General features: G+C 40.9%; 1 long non-coding RNA gene across 1 annotated transcript in view; it reads left to right on the forward strand.

The window, feature by feature from the left end:
* Positions 1–1,388: 1,388 nt before the first annotated feature.
* Positions 1,389–14,824, forward strand: part of LOC137146437 (uncharacterized) — a 105,740-nt gene continuing 92,304 nt past the window's right edge. Inside the window, exons 1-2 of the long non-coding RNA XR_010917936.1 lie at positions 1,389–1,482; positions 2,828–2,931. This is a non-coding gene — a long non-coding RNA (uncharacterized lncRNA). The remainder of the gene's footprint in view (positions 1,483–2,827; positions 2,932–14,824) is intronic.

The raw sequence follows: 14,824 nt of genomic DNA on the forward strand, positions 1-14,824 counted from the left end.
TGGATAACTTCAAGCACATGAGTAGTTCCAGTCTAGCAAAACATTAGGCATGTGCATAACTTTAAGCATGTGAATAATTCCCTTGACTTCAGCCTACTTACATGCTTCAAAGGACACATGTACTTAAGTGTTTTCTGGATCAGGGCCTCAACTACTGGGTAACCTCCACTCCTATCATTGGTGTACTGTTAATAGGAGATACGTGCTCAGGCACCGAGGTGACAGTATATCCGAGGTCTCGATGAAGAATGATATTGATATTAATTATCACATATTTGTCACATCAAATTACCTACCATGCAAACTAGGCCTGGGAGTTTTGTTATTCTTTCCAGTGCACGCACATGGACCAGGTATAAATGACCATGCATGGTGCAAGGCAGTGGAGAACTAGCTGAATCCTTTGAAGTAGAAGACTATATGATCTTGCTTTCTGTTACGATTTGATAGTTTCATTGGTTCTCCTGATCCTGGCTGAGGTTATTTTCCACTTAGAGGAATGCTCAGAAAAAAATTAGGTGGAAACGGAGGAACCTATAGCCAGATCCTCAGCTGGTGTAAATCAGAGTAGCTTCTTTGATTGTCATGAAGCTAGGCTAATTTACACCAGCTAAGGATCTGGCCCTGAATCCTCCCACTAAAAACTAGATTAACACAGGGTACAAATCCAGCAGGTGAAATGTTAGGCTCAGGATAAATTTCATGGGCCAAACTTTCTGTGGCTGCAAATCAGCCTTTCTCCATTGAAGCCTGTGCAACTAAGCCCATTTATACAAGCTGAGAATGTGGCCCCCAGACTTTTCATCTAGGCAAATAAAGAGCGCTGACCTAGCCTCCTTGTTATCTTGAAGAAACACCAGGTGGTTTTTCTACAGCTGGAAATAAAAATAATTGCTACTCAATTTATGTCGCTCACTACCTAAAATAAAACTAAGCTTATAATCTTTTATTGACAAGGCTTTTCAGCTGAGAGCGAGTTTTACAAAAAACACAAATAACCCACTCCCAATCAAATACAATAAATTATTCTATCGTCCTGATTCATCCATGCTAATTGATTACAAAGAAATGGTTAGTTAGGCTTTTTGCTGTCAAAGTGGAAAATCCTGTAGGGCTCCATGGTGTGCTACTTTACACACTCATGCGAGGGAGAATGAAAGAGTAAGGGGTCCCCTTGCTCCTTGCAATGTGCTATCAACATACTATGGGGGCAAATGGCCTGTGTAGATTTCCCATGCCCTCAGCTGCCAGGTGGGTGGGGAGTGGGTAGAGCCTTGACTCAGCTCCGCCAGCATGCTGGTCAGGACAGCTGAGCTGGTTCAGAGGAGGAAGTAAGTCAGTTACAGATGGTGCAGATAATTTCCTCTCCCCTCCAGCAAGGTGAAAACCAGTGACCCTCAGTATCAAATGCCAGTTCCTGAGCTGCTGCTAGGATAGTGCAAGCGTGGGCTTGGGATAAAGCCATAGCTGAGCTTATAACAGGTATATTTCAAAAAGCAGACATAGTTCTCTGGGTTTAAAATACAAGAGTTATATAGGACCAGGTAGTGGGACTGCCACACAGGGTTTGCAGGGCTGTTAATCTCCACCCCGCAGATGGAAGCAACCTTGTTTCTGTTACCTGAGTAATGGTTTCCTCGGGCTGCCCTTTACATTCGCTTCTAAGAGTTTCTGCTCCTCCTGCTATTTGCAGTATTCAATCTCCCTTGCATAAGGGTTAATAAACAAGATACTAATGTTTCTAGCTGTATTATTATTTTGCAATGGGGGATCATCTGTCCGGTATAGCTGAGTGATGCTTGCCTGTTGGTTCGCATGCTCCATTCCTTGGGTGTTACCATTTGCGTTTTGCAGCAGTTACTTGGTTCTCTGGTTAGATTCTAGCCTCGGTCTTTGTCCCTCTGCTACTGTTACTGAGAAGGGACCCCCATGATATAATTAATGCCCAGGTGATGTAAAGCTAGCACTCCCCTCTCAGAGAAGCAATGTTTTTAGCTAGGTCTGGGGTTAGAAAGGTACAACTTAAGGTAGAATGAGACTCAAGGAAGTTCACTCCCAACGTCTCTAGTTTATCTAGATATACATAAACAAATACCCAAAGAAAGAGAGAGAATCTGCTTAACACAGCTATGTATTGTTCTGACTGGGAGATAGTATAGAAGAATATCTAAATTAATTTAAAAGTATTTGGTTATCTCAGAGGCTGGCAAAAGAGAGGATATTAAAAGAAAGCCAGAGATTTAAATCTCTTGTTGTTTAATATCCTCTTATTCTATCCTTCTGAAACAAAATATATTTGTATACTATTTAAAAGTATGCCAGTTAAATCTGAGGTCAATAGCTATAGATATGCCTGGTGTCATGCTTCTCTAGGTACGCTTGCATGCTCTGCCTTTGCTCAGTCATTTATTTAAGAATGATACTTTAGAAAATAATGTTGAAAATCAATTGGCAAGTGTGTCCTCCCCCGCCCCATACATGCACTCCTACAGATTTTTCCTCCTTAGCCAAACTACTTTCCTATAAGAAAAAAAGGTGTTGCTTGCATTGAAGTACTTTTCACTATTTCTTTGTGAATCAACAGCTGTTCACTTATATCAGAATAGAAACTTTCAGATTAGAAAGTTTTTTGGGCGTTATGGGTGTTTTTGGAGTGTGTGTGGGGGTTTATTTATTTTTTATTTAAAGAAATTGAAAAAGCTATTATACTCTTTTTGGTCAAGCTACGGCTGTTAATTCCCAGCTGTCATGGTGGCATTTCTTTAATTAAGAGTAGCATTGTCTGCATGTCTAGAGAGCTAACAATGAGTTCTCTCAAAACTTACAGCAGAAGAGCCTCAGCTGGCATAAACTAACTCAGTTCCTTCAGAGTTCATAGAGAATCACCGATTTACACCAGTGGAGACTGGTCTGCAGTATTGGAGGAAAGTAGTAAGTGCTGCATTTTTCTCTTATTCCTTAGCTGCTTCAATTAAACTGCTGCTAAAAGATGTAGTTGTCTGAAGTCAGGTATACAGGTGCCAGGGTGTACTGTCTCTCTCCCCCCCCTCCCCCAGCAAAACTCCCCATTGAGTTAAATAGGGTGTTCTGCTTACAAGACTGATGGTGCAACAAATCCTGATTAGCAGGCAGAGATCTGGCAAGGTGCAAAATTGCAGATAGGTGTGGTGTTCAGAGAGATCACTCAGAGTATGTCTACACTGCCAAAAAAGACCCCTTCCCCCTCCCCCCCCCCAAAAAAAAAAACAAAAACAAACCCTCATAACAATGAGTCTCAGAGCCCAAGACTACAGATGTGGGCTTGTACTAAGGTGCTTAAAATAGCCATGTAGTCGATGTCCCAGCTTGGGCTTTGAAGCCCCCTGGAACTATGCTAAGTAGGGCTTGGGGGATGGGAGCCAGGGTCACCCCCTTTAAACTCAGACAGACCGTTTGGCTTATTCTAGCATGGAGGAAACTCCCATTTTTATGGATTTAGAGCACCAGCAGATAACCTGAGAATTGTGATAAGAAGCATATACAAGCCTGTTTGTTCCAGAGATTGGGCTGGAAGTCTCTGGAGAGCTGGATCTCAATAAGAGAATTTTAATATTTATTTGTTTGAGGAAATTCAGCCATAGCTTTGTGGTGGTTTGGTAACTTGTTCCATATAAAAAACAGGAAATGCAAAGGCAAAGACCCAACTTCCCAAAAATGTAGACCCTCAGAAAAGGGTTGGTCTTGGCTTAGTTCAAGATTTGGGTAAAGATTCAGGTTGGTTCTAATTTGGTCAAATCTGGTGCTCTTATCCCCGAAGATCAGTGCATCCGACACCATTGGCTTCTCCTCCTCTTTTGTATCTACTGTGTAAGTGCTCCATCTGCCATGTGGAAGCACATCTCCCTCTCCAGTTCAGTGGTCCCATTCACAGGGGCATTGTGAAGATAGTCGCATCAACGCTCGTGAGGCACAAGGGTACTGGGGCCTATATAAGTAGCGTAGATAAGAACTGAAACTGAGGTCATGTTTTTTTCTCTGGTTTGTTCCTGGAGCTGCCCCTTATTCAGGGCAGATTGAGACATTAAAATCTAGCCCTATGGGCCCAAGCAAGTTTCTGAGTGGGGACTTCTCAAAATCCTCTTAAAACTTCTGCGGCTTTTCTTTTTGTAAAGCTGTGTTGGGATCTTTTTAAAGATCTTTTTTAAAAGTTCTCCTTCCTTGTCCCTTCATAGCCAGCTAGTAAGTGACTGACTCTTCAAGTATAGTAACTTTACTCTCAGTGAAATCTCTCCCCAGATTAGCATTCCATTCCTGTAGCAAATTCAGGGCTACTCCTGGTCTTTAACTACCAGCTAACTACTGATCATTGAGGGTTCCCCTTCATCAGGAGCCCTACAACATAATGGAGAGATGAAACTGATGAGCAGATAAGTGGAAACATCCTTTCTCAGCAGTTTGTGCTTTATAACCCCTTTAGGAAAGAAAGATGTGTGCATGAGCTGAAATAAATCACGTGAGCTGATAAGAAAAGCAAAGAGGGGCCGGGGGTGCATATAAACATATGAACTAGCTGTAATCAGAAAAAAATTACTAGTTGTGTTTGCAAATCTTGGCTATGATGGATGAGTGATTTGTGAGTGCCTGCATTTTTGGGGGGGTTTTTTGGTTCATCTTTTCAATCTGAGGCATCATAAAAGGATTTGGTTTTTAGAAAGTGCTGAGCAAGTCTCTGGCAATCGGACCCATTTAAGGTATCCCAGGTGGGGCACGCTAAAATGTAGGCACCCCAGAATCATTTAATTGTCACTTTGAGGGGGAAAAAAAAAATCTTGTCCTTTACCTACAGGATTTGTTGATGCGTTTCTTCTCTCAGACACCAAGCATCGTCTTTGTGTATAGAAACGTTATATCCACCATAATGAAGGGGCAGGAGGGAAAGTCTAGAGCGTTAGATGCTGTGCTTGGACACAAGAAACATGGGTTCAGTTTCTGGATGAGCCCACAGAGCTAGTGTGTGATGTTGCATATGTCACCTACTCTGTTTAGTACCTCTGTTCTCCTTCTGACAGAAATGGGGATAATACTTCCCTATGTCACAGGGTGTGGTGAGGATAATATCCATTAATAATTGTGAGGTGCTCAGATACCACAGTGATGAGGGCTATATAAATTGCTAGCTAGATTTGTGCTGAGGATGGCTTAAACCCACTTACAGGGCCTCAAGTGATATTGTTCTCTTATTCTTAGATTTTTACTTTTAATGCATTCAGGAAATCATTCAAAACCATCATATTTATAGCAGGAAGCTCAAACTGGAGGCATATTAATAACTGAAAGGTGACTAGGAGAGGCGTAAATATTTAAGCATCTTTTTGATCATATTGAAAAATATTTAAATTTCAAAAACTGCCAAAGTACAAATTACTTGAGTCTCTACTAGACTTGTGTTAATCCTCTGCTGACATCACCAGGTGAGATTCTACAGGATTTGGAAGCATAAATATCAGCTATGCGTCTAGCTGCAGAAATGTACCACATTCCGATCTCAGCTATACTGGGTTGAATCCAAAGTCACTGCATTAAAATGAATAAAGTGACTCTGGTTTTAACTTTGCATAGCTGACACCAGAACATGGTCCATGTAAAACTCTATAGACCTAAACTTGACACAGATCCTGAGGGGCAGCTCCTCGGCTGGTAGAAATTGGCATAACTCCATTACTTTAATAGAGTAATGGCAATTTGCACTAGCTGACAATCTATTCTATACTCCTTACTAGAATTAAATAACTGATTTTTTTTCAGTTCACTGACCAAACCAAAATCGGGGGTGGGAGGGAGAATTCATTGTGGTGCCCGCTTGTGGAACCTGCTAAAGGAAGCCTGGGCCCTTGACTCTGTCAAAGGGCCAAATACCCCCTGACACTTCCATATAAAGCAACGGGTTACTCAAGTAAAAATGATAAGCTATGTGGCTTAGCTTCTTGGGTATCCAAGACAGCAAGGCCAAGAAAAAGTAGGCACATCGCAAATCACTGGTCATTTTATTCTGTAGAAGTCAAATGAATCTTTCCATGACCAGGATATCCCATGCTCTTCAAAACCAGTTGCTAAAGTAGGACTAGAAAGCCTGTGCATTCAGGCTTCAGTAACAGATCGGAGGTAAATGCAGGCAGAAAAATGGACAGATGCATGCGATCTTAAATCTGTGGCTAGTGGAGTTGCACCCATTTATACCAACTGACCTCCCTGTATTTTGGAAACAGTGTCATTTGGGCTCTGTCCTTAATGTGCTACCATCATACAAAAATGCAGTTGTGGGACTCGAACAGCAGGATTCTTCGTAAGCACCTGTGAGATGTTGGTTTTTTAAAGGAACTGGGGGACACCAATAAATGAAGTGGAGACTCCAGATGGCACCAATGGAGCATGAGTAATGAGATGTTCATTTGTTAAAACAGCCAGTGGAGGGGGAGAGGAAAGGACTACAGCATTTAATTAAAACCTGCTATTGCCCTTGGTGGGGGAGGGTGTCCCAGCCAGGCAAATTCACGGGAAGCACTGCACGATATCCTTTACAAATGCTTTAAATGAATGCTCAGGCAAGCTCAATGTAGGCGTGGCTGACAGGTCTGATTGGATTAATCATGATGCCATGAGGATTTGGGATGCTATTCAGAGCTGTGCTTGATGGGAGAGTCATAAGTGACCCTAGGTGACAATTTCTCATAATTTTCATTTTACTGTGCGGGTGGAATTGGAAATTGATGGCAGGAACCTGAAATACATTTTTCAAGTCTGCTTCAGAACAGAAATGCAAGGTTTATTTGATAATATATCTGACATACATTGTTTGTCTAGATCCTCATTCCCTAATGTTTGACTCTATATATTCTAATGTAAATTCTTCTGCAATAAATCTAAGGCTGTGTATGGTTTTAAAAAAATAGAGGACCCTCAAGGAAGTTCAAGGTTCTTTAATTTAAACCCAATTTTTTAGGGTTTCTGTGGCTTTTGACCATCTGGGCTTTATTTTTTTATTTGTAACCTCAATATTATTTTTGGGAAAAGTGTATATGTTTTGAGGGGAGGAGTTGTTGGGGGAGGCAGGTGAATAACCAGATCTGAAACAATAGGCCTTTCTACGAAGGGAATAGAATCTATTCTATATAGGAGAAATTGTGCTTTATATATTCCCTCTTCTCCTACCTCTGATCTTCCTGGTCTTAGCTTAGGCCTCATTCCTGCAACCAGATCCAAGTCAACAGAGTTTTGTACCCATGCAGAACTCGAGTGAATTTAATTAACTGAATTCAGCTAGACTTTGCATGGGCATAAAGGTTTGTCCTAGTGGATCAACAAGCAAAATCAGGCTTTAGGCTCCATTTCTGCAGTTCATTTTTTGTGTGGGGACGCCAGTGCGCACTTCACTTAAGTGAATTTCATGATCGGGACTTTTGGCTACTTGCTTCTTGGGACATGCTATCTTATTTTTTTCTTTATAACCATACAGCAGATGATTGGTTTCTATATAAATAATTAACAACAATGAAATTGGAAAGGAAAATGGGAACCCATGAGAATAACAAGAAGGCAGACAGTTCTAATATTTGCATTATATTCACTAATGATGGACCAGAATCAAAACCCCAGATCCCGACACTCTCCAACCTCAGGGAAGTTGGGACTGGGATTAATCTCCAGTATTTATGAGCACATCTAAGACATGGTCATAAATAAGACCATCGCTTCCTAAATTGTATGTGACAGGAACCCATAAAGCCTTTTCGGTGCCAGTAGATAAAAACTAAATGTCAAGTCATTTTCAATACATTGTGCTGCTGCCTGAGGAATCTCAGGACTTTGGATAAAAGGAAATAAAGCTTTTCCTCCTAGGGTTTGACATCTTCAGGTTTAGAAAGAATGTCTCTTTGTCACTGACTGGTGATGCTTACTCTCCATAATATTTTTCTAGTTTTAATATGTAGAATAGGTGGTTTCTCTGCTGCCACATGAGGATGCACCTGAAGGCGCTGCATGAATTGGGCTGAGTTCCTAGCTGATCTCCATCAATGTTCTTGATTCACTTAGGGCCTAATCTAATGCCCACTGAAATCACTGCCTGTTTTGACTTCAATAGGCTTTGGATCATGCCATGAGAATGGGGCAAAGAGAATTTCCAAGCATTCATGAAGTGTGGCTGGTGAATAAGGCCGTGTGGCTTATCCAGAGAGTCTAATCTAAAAAGGAGACTAAATGCCATATTTAGAAAACCAAAGAAGAAAAACCTTCATTTAAAAATAAAACCGGGGAGAATTTCCAGTAGTAAGAATCTGAAGTCTTTTCTTGGCCAGATTCTCTGCTGGTGTAAATTGATGAAGTTCCGTGAAAGGCAATGAAATCACAGTAATTTGCACTAGATGAGAATCTGTCCCTCTGTCATCATTGTTTGTCCATTGCTTAATTTCTTAGAAGCAGAAGGATTTCAATTACACACTTTAGAAAAAAGTGCCCACCCTTATTCAACCATGCAAAGATCTTGGTAATCTGCAATGGCATAAAGGATCCGAAGGGGGCCATATCTTCCTCTTTAAATACATTAGAAAAGTCTACAGGGGTATAAATCCAGTTTAAAATCCCATAATAAAGGGCAGACAAATGTGCAGAAAATATGTCCTGTTAATGAAAGACTTAGTCATACATTAATGTAAATATTTATACTGCACTTTACCATTAGCTCTTACAGCTAATCCATTTCCTCTGCTAATGGTTCTGAGTTAAATGTGCTTCCACTGTAGTTCACAATAAAAATTATTGATATATCTTATCAGGTAGCTAGCCTGCTACCCTTCCCCATTAAATGGTAAAATAGGGATAAATTAAAAATCTCTTTATTAGATTATTTTTTTAACCTTTGGTCATTTTGGGGGGATTTACAGAAATTAAAGCAATTAAGCGGCCAGGTTTCCCAGCTTCTGGGAAGTCAGCTTGGTTTACTTGTCATTCTGGAGAGCAACATTGCTTTGCAAATGAAAAATCATAAGAATTTAAAATGTCATTTAGAGCATCTGAAATTGCCCTGTGGAAGAGTTTGCTCACAAGTCAACCTTTATAAGCATATGAACATGGATTTCTCACTCCTGGGAAATCTTGTCCAATTCTAACTCTCTGCAATGTGGTAGGGCAAGGAATAGCCTGAAGTTAAATGCTAGGAATATATTACTACATTTAGCACTTTGCACAAACAGTGTGTTTACGCAAATGCGTTCTCGAATGCTGAGAACAAATGATGGGCCAGCTCCCTCAACTCCTTGAGTAATCTTGATTCATGCCAGCGGTCATGATGTCAATGGAATAACTTTGGGATGGAACTGTGCAGAGGGTCACTCCAAGGCCTTTGGACTTTAAAGGGTATAAGTCACCTTCCATGTAGGAATTGCTCATGTGAGCAAGGGCTGCAGGTTTGGGTCTGTGTTTTCCTACAGATATGTGCCTAGGTGTATTATAGAGAAAATGCTGTGCAGCACGTTTGTGTTTAATAAACTACTGTCCAACGTGCTAAATAGTAAAGCACCAAAGGTAAGATTCCAACACTGCTGAAGTCAATGCAAAACTCCCATTGACTTCAGTGGTGACAGGATTTCACCCAATAATTGGGACACAATTTCAGAATTAGGACCTCCAAGCTCAAAAGATTCTGCATCACGAGGCAATTCTAAATGGTCTCCATTAGACTGTTGAAAAACAAAGATAATCTTTCGTAACAGACAGCTCATCAAGTCATGCATGGGGAGAGGAGGAAAAGAGGGTGCTGTCACTGGTAGACAGGCTGAGACAAGGGGAGGCAGTGAGCTCTGAACCCCAAGAAAGTGCCTCTGAATTGTTTTCCATTTGTGACTATCCAAGACAGAACTACAAAAGAAGGGACAGTGTTGAGTGAGCTCCAAAACAGAAATGAAGGGCTTTTCCCTTGTCACCTTATCAACTGGAGAGAGAGACTTTTTAATTAAACTTTTCCCATCGCCTGCATGAGCTCATCAACCAAGCTGGGTATTCCCAACCTCCCAGAGCCCCACTTCTAAACTCAGTGGGATTACATAAAAAGAAAAATCTTAAATACAAAATGTCAGCAGTAGACGAAAAATGTACTGTAGTAGAAATAATTCTGAAAAGAATGTGAAGAAGTCATCAAAGGTTAGGCTGCACTTGAAAGAAATAAAAGCTACAAGTAGCTATATGGTGCCTCATCAGAAGTCCAGGCTTGGTAAGTGAATCAATGTGTCAGAGTCCTCTGGGCAGTCTGAGCTGCTGCATTAAGTTTGACTTGATGAGTTGTTGTTGTTTTTTCTCAGCTCTACCCTACTTCAACTATCTGCCACCATAAACGTGCCTATTGAGCAAAGTCTGGGACAGATAAGACAAAGACCTTTTAATCCCTTCCTGCCATAAGACTGAAGAAAGGATGATCTGGTGCAGTGATACTCAGACCTCAGGGATTCAGGAGCCAAATTAGTGATCCACATTACCTGAAATAGCCACAATCGTGTGAATTCAGTTGCATTTTTTCTCTCTTTATACATATATATATACATAAACATAAATTCTCACAGCAAAATGACTGACCAAGTATTATTTTATCAACTACAATTGGTTAATAACATAAAAGCATCCTGATTGGTTAATAACTTAGACTGTTTAATAATTATATCACACAGTGTTTTAATATCATGTGCTGCACAGAGACACAGTAAAGAGCCACTTGCTGCTCCTGAGTCTCAGTCTGAGTATCGCTGATCTAGTGGGCAGCATGTTACCCTGGTGACCTGAATTCAAAGTTCCCAATTCTGCCACATGCTTCCTGCGTGACCATAGGCAGTTGATCAAATCTACCTTGTGCTTTAACTCCCCAACTGTAAAATAAGGGTGAATATACTCTACCTCCCAGGGAAGTTGAGAGGGTGAAATCCATTAATAATTGTGAGACATTGAGATACTATGGAGATTAGGGCCATATGAGTACCTAGGAGGGAGACATCAGGAATCTCTCCAGCAGTGGTGTATTTATCACGGCCTAGAGCTGCAACACTGCAGTCTGCATCAGAATCTGAGCCTTCCCAGAGTTCCAGGCAGTTTGGTGATGTGGGTTTTGGTTGGAGTCTCTCTTTGCTCGTAAATGACTATTGCATGCCATTGCTTGCTATAGTTACAGTGCTCCATATCTGCTGTCTTGCCTGTGCATCTGCACTACAGCCTCCTCTCCTCCACACGCTCCCTTCCCCCTAGGCCCCTGCCGCTCACACTCTCTGCCCCTCCCCTGAGCTGAGCTTATTTATTATGCACCATGTAGGCTCATCAGTGATCTCCCTGGGGAGTCCAAGGGACCCTGGAAGCTGAGTAGCAGATACCGCCTCCTCAGCTGCCTGGGAAGCTGCATGGTCCACAATAAATAAGTAAAAACTTCCCACGGAAGCCCACTCAGCCCTGAGCCTTCCCTTTCTAGGGGATCCACTGACTGTTCTGCCCTGGGGCCCAGAATTGCTGTCAGTGGGCCTGACTACAGCTGAGGGAACAACTTGTAATGAACAGTTTATCTGACAAATTTAGCAGTGCTTACTGTTTGGATGCAATTCACCCCCTGTGCATAGGAGTAGCAAAATGCTTATGCACTGTGTCAGTCCTATTAATACCTTATTAGGAGGAATTGGACTTAAATGGGGCTATACTGATTGACAGCAGCTGAGGCGCTTGCCCATGGTCTAGAGCTGGTCCAAAAAACTGTAACAGAGCCATTTCCCATTGGGAAAGCCCAACTCCATTGTAATGCTTGGTGAAATCATGTCAATCTTGCTGAAATTTTTTTTCTTGGGGGAGAGGTGACTCCAAAAATCCAGACGATGTCAAAACATCCCATTATGAAATTATCAGAATTAAGCCTTTTGATTTTTTTTTGTTTTAAAATAACATTTTGTTTAGAATAGTCTTTAAATTTTGTACTGTACGACACAAGATATTCTTTTGAAATAATATTGTTCGATTCAGGTTTAGCTAAACCAAACGTTTTGATCCAAAATTAGAAGAATTCAAAATTTTCACATTTTGTTCCAACTCCAAATGAAGCAAAATTCTGAAATCTCACAAAATGTTTTGCGAAATGGAACTTCTGTCCTCCACACAGCTCTATCATTAATCTTAAAATACTGCAGACACGGTTAGCATCCGTTATCAGATTGTGACTAAATAGTGGATTATTTTTCCCAAGAACAATGATTCAAAATTGAAAGTAATTTTCCCCTAAACTGTTTTTGTGACTCTTCCTGCACATATTCAAACAGTTCAGCTTCAGTAGCATGAACAGTCATTGAAAATCAATTAGAGAGCTCGCATGTTTGAATATTTATTGAAAGTGAATTTTAAATTGTAGACCTGATCGTCAAATAACCCAGACGTGCTGTGTTGAAGTCATCCACTCAGAAAATAGAAACAATACCATAGGACATGCAACCAAGCAACACAGCACAAATTCTGTGCTTATAATCAACTGTCGGAGGGTGACCTGTGGACATAATTAAATTTGCAAGCTCAAATATTCAGTTTCCAAGTACACATCCCTGTTGTACGTACAGACCTGAGTTTTGGGGTGTGCAAAAAAATGCAGGTATGAAAATGTGGAGTTGTGGGCATTTGTTAAATTTGCCCCGTAAGGTTGTCAAAATACCTTGGTTCAGATTGCTGGCTGGTGTAAATAGGTATTGTTTCACTGACCACAATGGAACTACTTTGATTTAACTCAGCTGAGAATTTGGCCCTCTGTGTCTATATTCATTTTCTGCTCTTGTAGCCTTGTTTGTTACTGTTTTCCTACACCTCTTTAGTCCTTTTTACTTTTTCACTGGGCTGATAATAAGCAATCATGTCCAGATTCCACTACGGGAACCCCATTTTGAACACACACTTCAAATTATTATCCATTTCTTTCTCAAAATGATAAGCATTAAGTTGAATCTACAGCATTGCACCATATGTCTGTGTGTGTTCTTATAACAGATGTGCTGAGGCTTGGGAAAAGTTATTTAGATAAGCCAAATAATCTCTTCAGTTATCTTTTGCTGAAAATATTGTATTTTTATGAGCATTATGGCATAAATACTTGTCTAATTATCATTATCCTCTCTACTATGTTTTCTGAAATATTTTTCTGAGTTGTCAAATATGTGTTGTTATTGGGCAAGAACTTCTAGCATGCTTTCCAACTGCACTATATTTTGTTTCTAGAAGGGATAGTTTAATCATCATCTTCTAGAGGGCAAAAATAAACTATTGGTAAAGACAACACCAATGACCTTTTTAATCCCCTTTTGCAAGAAAGAGGATCCTCATATGACCTGTGTTGTGACAATTCTTGATGAATTACTTATCGTACAGTACTTTTCTGATGCGATATACATGCAGGCTTTAGAAAGGTGTCAAAGCATTTCTAGGCCCATTGGTGAATCATGGAACTGACATGAATGTTTGTATCTTCTCCGTTCCTAGAGCGCCATCTGCAAGATGTCGAGCGTTGTAACCTGACCCAGAAAAAAAATTAACCGCCTGCTTTAACTTAAGCATATGACCATTTGCATGCGATCAGTGGGACTCTGCAAGCACTTGCTTACATCTCTTGCTCATTTGAGCTAGAGTGACCAGAATCTTGAGAGATTGAGCCCCTAATGCTGGAGTTTACAGGCAGGGAAAGATTTGGGAGTTGGACTGGGTTGGGTCACACACAACTGCAAATACCACAGAACAGTATTGGTCTGAAAGTCAGGAGTCCTCAAAGCAACAAGGATCTAGCAGAGAGATGTGATTTACAATTCATCCCAAGAGCTACAGGAAACGTGGTATTTGAAAGTTGTTCATAGGAGACGTGACAATTATTTCCTAGCTATTGAATAAGCTTGAGCGAGGTGCTGCAAGTGCATGTGTTTATATCTGGACAGGAGAGTGAAGCATTGTGTTTTGAGCATTGGTATATCTATTTACCTAAATTATCAGTAAACCTAGTGTCACCTCTGTATACTCCATAGCATGTTATTGAGTGTTCCAGCTGAATCATCTCATTAGAATTTGTTTCATTTTCACCTCCGGCAGCAACCATGTACACAGCTTCTGAAAAGGTTATTCGCACAATATTGCACGACCTTGATGAAAGGCTAATTTGATAAGAATTCAATTTAAAATTCCATTTGTAGTGACAAACTAGGATTTTATTGATGTCACAAATTTTCAGCCCTGGAAATGACATTAGATTTGAGACTGCATTGTTCTTAGAACCTGAAGGTGAAAAAGGCAGAGGATTTATATGAGCTGCTTTATCAAAGGGTCTAAACACCTTGCAGCAGTTTATTTTAAATGCTTCAATAAACTGTGCTTGAGTTTTGGGCTGCTTTTTGGTTTGGTTTTGTCTACTTGAAGTAAATCTCCAAGGTGGCGGAGAGGAAACAGTGGCTGATAATCAAGATTGTTTTTTCTAGGCTATTCCAGGTGTGTACTGTGGCTGCGCTTTCATTTTTAGGATGCAGCTACCCTTCTCCTTTAGGCCTTCCTAACCATGAAATAACAGGCACCGTAAAAAATAATACATTGCTTTGTTAGAATTGCTGTTTTCCTTTGTGAGCCAGATTCTCCTCCACACCGCTGCAAATCAGGAGTAACTTCACTGAAGTGGATGGAGCAGGCCCACTGACAGCAATTCTGGGCCCCAGGGCAGAACAGTCTTAGCCCGCCTCTTCTGCCTGTGGCCCCCCCCCAGGCCCCGCCCCTGGCCCCGCCCCTACCCTGCTCGGCCCACTCACTGCCACGTCTT

Source organism: Emydura macquarii, unplaced genomic scaffold (assembly GCF_026122565.2).
Source record: "Emydura macquarii macquarii isolate MOO-44397 ecotype Brisbane River unplaced genomic scaffold, CSIRO-AGI_Emac_v2 contig_450, whole genome shotgun sequence".
Classification (NCBI taxonomy): domain Eukaryota; kingdom Metazoa; phylum Chordata; order Testudines; family Chelidae; genus Emydura; species Emydura macquarii.